The following is an 11,252-nucleotide window of genomic DNA, read 5'->3' as shown; positions in this document are numbered from 1 at the left end:
CCGCCATACAAAACGAGCGCCGCTTTCTCGCAGGTGCGTAAGCTTGCCAGCAGCGGGTGATCCAGCCGAGGCACTAGCGAACACGCCGCAATCACTGAGAAACTGACTGACTACACAAGCAGCGCGACCTCCATAAATAGAGCGCGCCGCGTCAGTCTTTTACATGGAGGAAGGGAAGATTAGGAGAGGCTCTGACGTCATTTTTTTGAAGCCGGCGCGGCCGCGCCGCGACCGGGCGCTGCAGCATCTCTCCTCCTCCTTTACCCTTTCTCCGCGACGCTCAAGTACCGAAGGCAAGCCTAGGGCCCTTAGCAACGCTGTTGCTAGTGGCCCGAGTTTTTTTAGCAACAGCGTCGCCGTTGCTAATTGCCCGACTTGGCTAACCCTAAATTTTGACGTCACTTCCGCCACACTTTCTCCAATGCATTGGGAATGGCAAGGGCCTCTCCTAAGTTATTTCCTTCCTTCATGGTCTTTTAAGAAGCGCGAAGGCTAGAGTGCACACACACGTAGCTTCGCTGGTTAGAGCGCTCCTTTTTCATCCCGTCGAGCCGCGCTTCGTCATTGGCTAGGTCCCGTAGAATTTTTTGGAGATGCCTGGCATTTTCCGGACGTATGAATCACCGTCATGGCCGGGGATTAGAAAGAGGGTGACAGCGACGCGTACAAAGCTACGCGCTCTCTCGCGCGAAGTAAGGAGACTTTTCTCGAAACTTGTGTACCTTTCGGCGCCGCACGGGCCTCGCGCCGCGCCGGCTTAATAAAATGTGCACCGATTTTGTGACACCGTTCATACATACTTCTGCGATGGAACAACCTTTTAACTCGCTGAAATAAAACAAGTGGGGTATACAAAATTCCATAACCATACCGCTGCAGAGACTAAATTATACGACAGGGACAGGAGCGCTCGCACTAAGCCCGCCAAAGGAGGTTATAAAAATACTGCTGTTTTTTATAACCTCCTTGGGCCTGCCGTGATTGATAAAATCATCTCACGGTAATCGAACATCTTCACTGTGTTCTCTGTGTTCATCGGCTTGCAGCCCCGTGACATTTGCGGCGCCGTTTACTAAGTGTCTCTCATGATCAGATACTTTTTGGCACATAAAAGCAAAACCAAATCCCCCATTTAAGAGGAAATATACGCAGAAAAATTAGTGATCCTATTGTTAGATGCAGTGTATATGCACTGCCAACTGCGGATGACCCGGAGAAAGCGGGGAACATTGTGGTAATAGCTTTTTGCACGAACATTCTGTTTCTTATTGAAAACGTTGGACGTTGCTCCTTAACGAACACCAAATTGATAATTATAAAGCCCTTAAAGATTATAATTAGCTGTCATTAGGAATATTTTACACAACGTTGCAGCTTACTTAATAAACAAGAATTACGGTATATCTGGGAAATAAAAGTCAGTTTAAAAGCGTGGTTTTCCCTAGAGGGCAAAAAACTACTAGAGTGGAAGCCACCTGCACTTACCAATGAGTCGACGTGAAGCCTGTGGCAGTCACCTTATGGTGGCCAAAAAGAGGGTAGCACAGCCCACTGCACCACCTTCAAAGCAGCTTTTCAGCACTTATTCCAGTAAATTTATTTCATTGCATATAAATCCGCAAAGGAAACAATAATAAGGGATGGTTTATACAGCTCGTAATAGTAGTCGTGGTAGTGGTACTAGTAGCAGTGGTGTTCGGCACTACTACTACTACTGGTACTACTACTACTACTATTACTACTACTACTACTACTACTCGTGTCGGAAATAAACGTGTCTGCGTAAAAAATCCTATCATGGCAATTTGTGCTTCTAGTGATTCATGACTGATAGGTGTGATAGCGATGAGGAGCTTTGTAATCATGTCACTAAATGTCCTGAAACAAAAATTGGAAAAATCAAAAAGAAATGCCTGATGATGTTAATTATCAAAATTTAGACTGATATTGATCGAATAAATAATTATAAATAAAACATTAAAAATTAGAAATGCTGTGTTCAGAGGTCTCCGAAATGTTCAAAACAAAAACCAAAGTTTAATGGCGTTAACTTTAAAAATTCGGAATGAGTAATTGATGAATACATTTCAAAAATCTACAAATATTTACTGATTAAGCATAATCAAACATTGCCTTTTTATTTCGAGCATTTTGAAACCTTTGCACTGCATTCCTCATTTGTTTTTTTCATTTATTTAAATTATCCATTATTTGCAATAATTTTAATAATTCATCATCATCTATCACATATATCTATAAATAATTGATCACTAGCACAACAAAATCTTATGATAAAGGTTTTTAATGGGCCCCTAATAATTTCTATACCTGTGAGGCCGACTGCTACTAAAACCCCGATTACTATGCGAAAGGAGTTTTGTCCAATGAGCTGTGTAACTTCGAAAAGCATCTCCCGCATTCCTGCCGATTTCGATCCCTGGTGCCAAGTTCACGCTGTGTGTGAATCTCTATACTACGTAGGATGAAACCTCGCTTGTTGCATCAGCGTATAAAAGCGCTTGAGTTTGAGAACACACTTTGGGCGGGAAAGTCACGGAACTGTGCATGAAACGGCGTTCGGCCTCCAAACATACAGCGGCCAGGCGCTTCGCTTTTTGCCCAACACAAAATGGCACCGTATGGCTTCACGTCCACCGCGCCAATTCCACTCCAGCAGTTTTATATCCTCCTAGCGATGTCTAAAAGGACATATTTATGAAAAAAAAAAAACCCAAGTCTGTCGGAATGATATGCGCCGACGTGCGGCTCTAAAAGCTCCACAGGTGCCAAAAGAAAAAGTATGTGCCGCTGTCGTCGCGATGAAGGATTTATCGTTTGTGCGCTTCCAGCATTTGGCATTAACACGGCGTTTAAAATACATGTACTTTTTGCAAACGTTTGTACAAAATACTGTGCTATAATTGCGATGATAGAGCGTTTCCAAGGCCAAATTTAATAATGACGGATGGGATGAGAGCTAAACGAGGACATATTACTGAGCTACCCACTGCGTTTAAAGCTTTCTTAATTGCTTTCTCACGTGTGATGATGAAGGTGGTGCCACTCGAAAGCTTCAGCCTGGTACATATATATCTTTGGTGCTAAAGTGCAATGATATATCAAATGTCAAGTACAAAACACTGTAATATATAAATTGACCTTCGAGTTGCACTGTACCCGAAGTTATGTGTGCTTCTGTACGCGCTTAATTTTGGTAATTCTTGTGAGTAGGCTTTTTGAATGATCGTTTGCGTAATTTGATCCTAGTATCGCATGTAGAAAAACGTCTTCAAGAATATTAGAGGCCTTTTGAAATAACATCGCTCGAGTCAACCTTGCCGTGAATCTCTGAGACACCGCTTATTGCGAGTTGGAAAAGTATGATCTCTGTAGTCTTCCTGGCAATTTGTCTTCTGGAGTTTGCCTTTCAGGTTGAGTGAGTATGACTTGATACATCTTAAGGTTAAAGATGTTTTTTTATATTCTCGCTGACGTTCGGAATTTCTCAGGTTTAGCATATCAAACACCGTGTCTTTAGTGAGCTTGAGAAAGTGGTATTTTCCTCATCCTTTAATTGCACGCCCTATGCCCCAATTCCTTAGGTATAACACTGTTAATCACAGCGAAAGAGATTAGATCGACACATATAGAAGATTATATGAACAGCTTTGTAACTACGTCAAAGAAGCCGCGTGATATCTCAGTCGGGGCGATAGCTTCTATAACTGTGCATGTAGTTTCCCGAAACTAAGTATGTCAGTAGTCAGGCTGATCATCCCGGTCAGTGCCGACTGAGGAAACGATTGATGACCTAGCATGCCGCCAAAGCACTACCGGCATCAAACGATTACGAAACGCGATTGCCCAGAAAGAAACATCATAAGCGAGCGCTATGTACTGTCTACTTCTGTTCATACTATGCAACTAGGTGGACAGCACACAATTAGTACAAAAAACATTTGTGTTCTCATGATTAGCGTGTGCATGCTCTGTTGGTAAAGCTCGCCCTCACAAGTTGTAATTAACAAGAAAGCTGTTTGCAGAGAGAGAGAAAAAAGATAGAGGGCAGGAGTCGCAAAGTAAGGTCAAGGTTATGAGTTTCAGTAAAGGTCGTGGCTTCAACCATGGTCATGAGTTTGAGTGACACAGCTACTGTGATGCCGTACATGAGGTCGAGGGTTAGATTCTCTGGCACGCGTGACTAATGTCATCGGTACTGTCAGGCCAGCCGTTGCCGAGCCATCGAAGCGACGAGAGAGCAACCGGCATGCCCAACAATTTCTTTCCCTCTTTCTTCTTTCTTTTAATTTTCTTTCCTTTCTTGCCTTCATTTTTCTTTATTTTCTCTGTCTGTCAACAAACTGGTTTCTCGAAGCAATGTGCGCATGCAAGCGCGTTTCGTGCGTGCTCCACTGCCATATTAGCTCTTGTTACCGCCAGCGAGGGAAATCAAGCTTCGCAGCTGTCGCTGTACAGCCGTCGTCGAAGAAGACGACGTTTTGCTCTGATAGAAATTTCTGAAAAGTTTTACATCGTCTCCTGAAACTAAAGAACCTTGACTAAAGTTGCTAATTTAAGCTAATTTAAGTACCCAAATGGGTAGCCAATATCTCACGATGGAAATAGCGACGAGCGGGTACAATCAAGAGCGATGTGGATATCTCAACGGTAATGGGACGAATGACCTAACATTGTCAGTTTTACAATTTCAAGTAAATGTTTTTCTCCATAAAGTTTGGGATGAAGCCAAAAACATACTATTTAAAGAGGTTTCTATGAGCGTTCTCAAAATATATGTCAATCCCTCTGAAAAAATTGCCCGCCTCACTAGAAGGCTTGTTTCGGCTGACACAGTGCGCAAAGCTTGCCGTTGTTGACTCTTGTGTTGCTTAATAATCTTGGTAATGCTGCTGAACTGGTTCTGTCTCACATAATGAGAAACTGGGAACGTCAGAGACCTGATGATGGAAGCGAAAGACGCTAACGCCGATGTTTCGATAGGGTGGATGGACGGATGAAATATAAGAGCGTCCTCTTCGAAACGGAGTGGTGGCAGTCGTCACCAAGCTCAAGCTTTTTTTTTTACACCTTAAATTTTGTCAATAATTAGTGAACTACTTCAATATTCCAATTACTGTTTGATCTTATATCTACCTTTTTATCCATACGCCATTTTCCACCTTTCGTGCACCAATCTACCAATGACTGTTTGCTAGCATGCACCGCATATTCATTCACGCGACGATTGCTGAATGTAAACCGTAGGGACTTAAGGAGGGTGACTGCGTCTGCATTGAGATTTGGATGGCTACCATCGCAATTGAGTATGAGATGTCGAATTGCATGGTTCGATTTATGGCACATTGTACATGCGTCATCGTCTTGGTTCAACTTTTTTTTGGTAGCTGCGTGTTCTAGTGCACTGAGATCTGGCTTCAAAATATTGAGCACTGTCTGTTGATTTATCAAAGAAAGATTCCTTCCTGATTTGCTTTTTCTAGCTTCTATACATTTCTGTACTCTGCTTCCTTTAAATAGAATTGATCTAATTTACCGCTGCTGTGTGTTTATCTGTTGTTTACCGCTTTTTATCCTCCACCCTTGCGACCTGCATATTAGGGGATGAAGCCAAAAACATACTATTTAAAGAGGTTTCTATGAGCGTTCTCAAAATATATGTCAATCCCTCTGAAAAAATTGCCCGCCTCACTAGAAGGCTTTCATAGTTACTGTACACTCTCTCGCTTGCATCCTTTTTCATTTTATTAGACAAGGAGAACTCGTGAGAGACAAGGAGATTTTTCACGATCCCGCGATGAAGAAAAAAGCCCGGTCCTGCCAAGTGATTTGCTCGCGTAGCTGGTGTTCGGAGGGACAGAGGTTTTATTCCCAGTGAGACAGATTTGGTTTCTTAACTTGTAGTTCATGGGAACAATTCCTGTGCACAATTCCTGGGAGCACTTTCGTTACCCATGAGCCTAAAAGGTTTTCACCTTAAAAGGTAAATCAGTGTTTACTTCCACTCGCAAGGATGTGCCTGCCTCGCCTAGCGGGAATGTCACACGCTTGATCAGGAAAAAGGGCCGAGGAAAATTAGTTTTCCAGCCCTACTTTCATCTGAAAGGGGCTTCCCTAGTTTGCAGTTCCTGTCAAATTGCCCGTCATTTTGTCCAGCGACATCAGAACAACTAGCGGACTAGCCTGTGCCCCGTTATGTGACCTGATATTGTTACGTGCTTTATACGCGCGGAGATTTATTTACAGGAATCGGTCCAAACAGGACGACTGCGGAGCGTACGAATGTCCCTCTGCCCTTGCTCTGCCTCTTTTTTCACTGATCTACCCGACCGTTCTTCTTCATCTTCCGTCGACAATCTGCGAAGGCGCGTGACATTTCTCACTTCGCAGACGAAGCGCGTCAGGCAAGTTACATAGAGCTAGTTACATAGATCCAAGGTATATAGATCGATTGAGGCGGGCTACATGCACCACCTGAGACTGATGTGACCGTCAACCATTCGCAGTTATACGTCCTATAACGTAATTCAGACCACTGATGCGCTCGAACACAACAAACGGTCCGGTGTAGTGTGGCAGCAGGTTTTGACCAAGACCATGCTTATGGAGACCACGCTTACGCTTACACATAGTTGCGAGGAACACTGGAAACTTGTTGGTATCGGGCGTCGTAGCGGCTCATAGAACGTTCTTGTGAAGTTAAAGTTCGAACTCTGGGCAGCTGGCGCGCTTTTTTAGCTCTGGAAAGTGTGATAGCAAGAGAAGGTTCGTCATGAATGAAAAATGGCAGTATGGTGTCGAGGCCACAGCGAGGCGTGCGAGCATAGAGAAGGTAGAAGGGGATATAGCCTGTTGTCTCATGTTGCGCTGTCTTGTATGTATGAGTAATTTACGATAGGACGCCATCGCAGTCCTTATGATCTACAGCGACGTAAATAGCCAACATGGTGGTGAGCGTCCTATTAGTTCGTTATACCACACCGTTCGTTTGGAGATGATATGGCGTGGAGGGGCGAAAACTGCAGGCGCTGAGGCGAAGAAGTTCCTCGACAATGTCCGCTGTGAATTGGCGTCCACGGGCACTAATGATGACTGCAGGAGGGCCATGAAGAAGAATGATGAATCGAAGTAAGAAATTAGATACTTTAGACGGAGTAGCGCATGGTATCGCGGCTGTCTCAAAATAGCGGCTAAAATAATCCACGCACACAAGAATCCCTCGGTTTCCTTTCGAGGACCGTGAGAAAGGTCCAAGCAGATCCATGCCAACTTGCTCAAAAGGGGCTTTTGGAGGTGTGACTGGCACCAATTTTTTATGTGGACTTGACGTCGACAACCTAAAGCGCTGGCATTGCACACAGTTGGCTACATATCGCTCTATCTTTGAACGCATTTTCGGCCAGTAAAATCGCTGCTGTGTGCGGTGGAGAGTTTGAGCCACTCACAGGGGACCAGACGTGGCATCATTGTGCATCATTTCTAGAACTGTGATACGTAGGCTTTCCGGAACGACAAGAAGCATGCATGCTCCCCCTGAGGCAAAATTCTTCTCGTAAAGTACTCCTTCGCGAATGCTAAATGTGTTCTTCAAAGGAACGTTGGCGGAGTCAAACAGAGAGGTTAATGTTTGGTCTTTGCGTTGCTCGGTTCGGAAAACTCGGAGATCAGGAAGGTTTGTGAAATTGCAGCCAAATATAGTTGTCTGCGTCGTCATCAGTCGTTTCAAGCGGCAAACGCGAAAGACAATCAGTATCTCAGTGTTTATGACCGCTTTTATGCACCACAGTAAAATTAAACTCTTATAGGTGTAAAGCCCATCGAGCGAGCCGCCCACAGGGGTTACGAAGACTCACGAGCCAGCAAAGGGAATGGTGGTCGGTCACGATGGTGAAAACATTCCCATACAGATAGGAATGAAAGCGCTGCACAGCACAAACAACGGCAAGACATTCTTGCTCCGCAGCCGTGTAATTTCTTTCGCATTTACTCAACGAGTGGCTGGCATACGCATCACGTGCTGATCGCGTCCTTGGCGTTGTATAAGCAAAGCGCCGATACCGATATCACTTGCGTCAGTGTGTTTTTCAATTGGAGCTGATGGGCAGAAGTGGGGGATGACGGGTTCGAGGTCAAAAGAAACTTCAGATGACGGAAACCGGAGTCACATTCGCTGGTCCAATTGAATTGTGCATCTTTATGCAGTAAACACGCGAGTGGGTAAGCGATGTCTGCAAACCTCGCTATAAAGCATGGAAAGTACGAGCATAGCCCTAAAAAGCTCTGCGGCTCTTTTACTGATTTGGCCACGGTAAAACTTTTGACATCTTCGCTTTTCTTGGGATCTGATCGAACACCTTCATTATCAAGTAAGTGACCTAGGAAAATTGTTTCGCGATCACCAAAATGACATTTCTTTGCATTCAGTACAAGAACATCTCGTTTCATGCAAACAAGTACGATATCCAGACGGCTGTTGTGCTCACTAAATGTTTTGCTAAAAATTACAACGTCGTCCAAATAGCATAAACAAAGTTTTAGGCCCCGAGGCAACACAGTTGGCTATTTATAGTGATTTACTGTCCACAGCTCAGTGTGGCGTCTAGTCACACGAACGACGCAACTAGGCGTAACTTAGAGCAGGTGAGTCTCGTAGGTTCAACTATAGCTTCAAAAGATTTTCACTGGTTGCGAATAGAGAAAACCCGCACGAAGGCTGCAGATAACGCTGGCACAGTTGTGTCTTCATCCACAAAAAAATGCTCCAAAATCAGGTGTCGACTTATCCCCAAGAGCCGAAAGTAGTGAAGGATTCAAAGCAATCTCACCCTACAAGAGTCTAAAGTTACACCACACTCTTGCAGGAGATCAATCCCAGGAATCACATCATGCGTTGATCGAGGCAGTACTGCAAATTCTACTCTAAATTTGAGTGCACCAATAACAACATCCGAAGCACACACACTACGATGAACTAAAGGTTCACCATCGACACCACGGAATAGTACTGCACGGTCACCACTGAATATTACTTTCTTATCTAAACGGTTCGTAAAAGTCAAACTTATAACAGATATTGTAGCACCAGTGTCCACAAGAGCCATTGTTTTCACTGCATCAACCAACATTTCCAATTTGTTCATTAATATGAACACGGGTAGAGGCATGGACCTCATCGACTCGCCGGCGGCCTCACCTCCATTGGCCGCGCCTACTAGTTTCCCTGAGGCTGAGGGGAAGAATGACGTCGAGGGGAAGGTCACCTGCGCTGGAGCTGGGGTGGCGGCGTCACACTACGATCAGGTGCAGGAGATTATTCTGCAGATATGTCGAATGGTATGAGTCCCAAGTGGACATAGTCGGCGATCGCTTCTGTTTGGTATGCAACCGTTAGAGAATGCTCGCGGAGGGCGGTTGTCTTGGACAGTTGGAAAACAGTTGCGGTAGTATCTAGCGATATGCCCCGCAGTGCCACACCTGTAGCACACAGGTTGAGGGCGCCAGCGATCCGCATAAGATTCCTCACTAACAATGTCGCGACGTTGGTTGTAGCCAGGCTCTTGCTGCTGGCGAACCACGTTTCCAGAGAAGGGGGTTCTCCTTTCTATCCGCTGGTGGTCATAACACTGAGTAGAGCTGCGCCGATCGTCCATATGCGAATGCCGCTGGGTTGGACCCACTGAGTTGACAGGGCGGCAAATTTGCCTGCAGTGCACAACTCAGCCGCACATATTCACCACAAATAGTGTTCCTGGATCTTGACGATTCCTCGCGTACAATCTCTCGTATCATATCAGCCATCGAAACTGAAGGACAGGCTTCAACACTTGTAACAGAGGTGACATTGGCCAGTCTTCCGAATTTAGGTTTAATTCGGCGCAGCTTCAGAGCCTCATATGTTCTACAATGCTTTATAACAGCAGCGGTGGTGCTCAGTATCTTTTCGCTAATAGAAAAATTATAAACGTCTTCCGTTATTCTTTTCAGGAGGTGCCCGGCTTTATCTTCTTCAAGCATCGCGGGGTTGACTAGCTTGCATACCTTTAAGATGGCTTCGATGTATGCAGTACACGTTTCTCCTGGTGCTTGCGCCCGCTGAAGCAGTCTGTTCAGCGCACTTCTTCTTTTCAGGTTCATCCGCAAAACTTTTCTTGATCTCATTTGTAAAAATAGCCCATGTACTGAATAAGTCCTCGTGTTTATCAAACCAGTCGAAGGCAGTGTCGGCAAGGAAGAACACTACGTTAGCCAGCTTAGTAGCTGCGTTCCAAAGATTATATTTACTCACAATTTCATTGTGTTTCAACCATTCATCAACGTCCTCCTCAGGGTTTCCAGATAATGTTCGCGGTTCTCGATAATGGGGACTGTTGTTTTCCGTGAATGAGCCTGGCTGCTCAGTCCTGCCGTCTTCAGTCATGTCCGATAGCATTTGCGATAAGCCAGCGGCTCTAAGGCTTCTTCGGTGGATGGAACGGTCCTTGGTCGCTACACAAGTACCTCTCACCAAGATGTTACGTGCTTTGTACGAACGGGGGGGGGGGGGGGTATTTACAGGGGGGCTATTTACAGGGATCGGTTGGAACAGGACTGCTGCGAAGCGTACAAATGTCCCTCTGCCCTTGCTCTTCCTCTTTGTTCCCCGATCTAGCCAAACGTTCTTCTTCACCTTCCATCAAAGTTCTGCGAAGGCGCCTGACAATATTATTGCAAGGAGCATGCTCTTGCCACATAGAAAGTTGCACTCCACTCTGAAAATAGCTGGTTGATGTTTACGGCAAGCTGCCGTTTATCTAAAGCGTTTTTTTACAGGTATTAAACATAACTTGCACATTAATTAGCTCCCACGTGTCAGCTGTGTATCTTACCTTTCCGAACATGCGTCACAGTGAAGAGTACGCGAATATTTTTCAGAATTTCTCTCGCCGATGATGCTTTTTGTTTAGTATTGGGCGTGAGATGCTAGAAAGGAGATGGCCACATGGGAGATTTTTGTTGAGGACAATGAACAGATATCAGTACCTCATCTTCTGATCGAAATGTCACACCTAACAACTTTCCGGGACAGTCACAAGAATCCGCATTGCCATGTTGCTGCCGGGGACGGAAATTGAAAATTTATTTATTATTCTGTATACACTATCTTCTGTGCATCAAATGTCCTGCACAGTAGGTCTGGTGACATTATAACCTTCCTGTGTAATTCACACATGAGTGTCATTTTTAAAAGCCTGGGG

Source organism: Amblyomma maculatum, chromosome 11 (genome assembly GCF_055883805.1).
Source record: "Amblyomma maculatum isolate TAMU_Amacu chromosome 11, ASM5588380v1, whole genome shotgun sequence".
NCBI classification, from domain to species: Eukaryota; Metazoa; Arthropoda; class Arachnida; order Ixodida; family Ixodidae; genus Amblyomma; species Amblyomma maculatum.
This window is presented reverse-complemented; position numbering follows the sequence as displayed.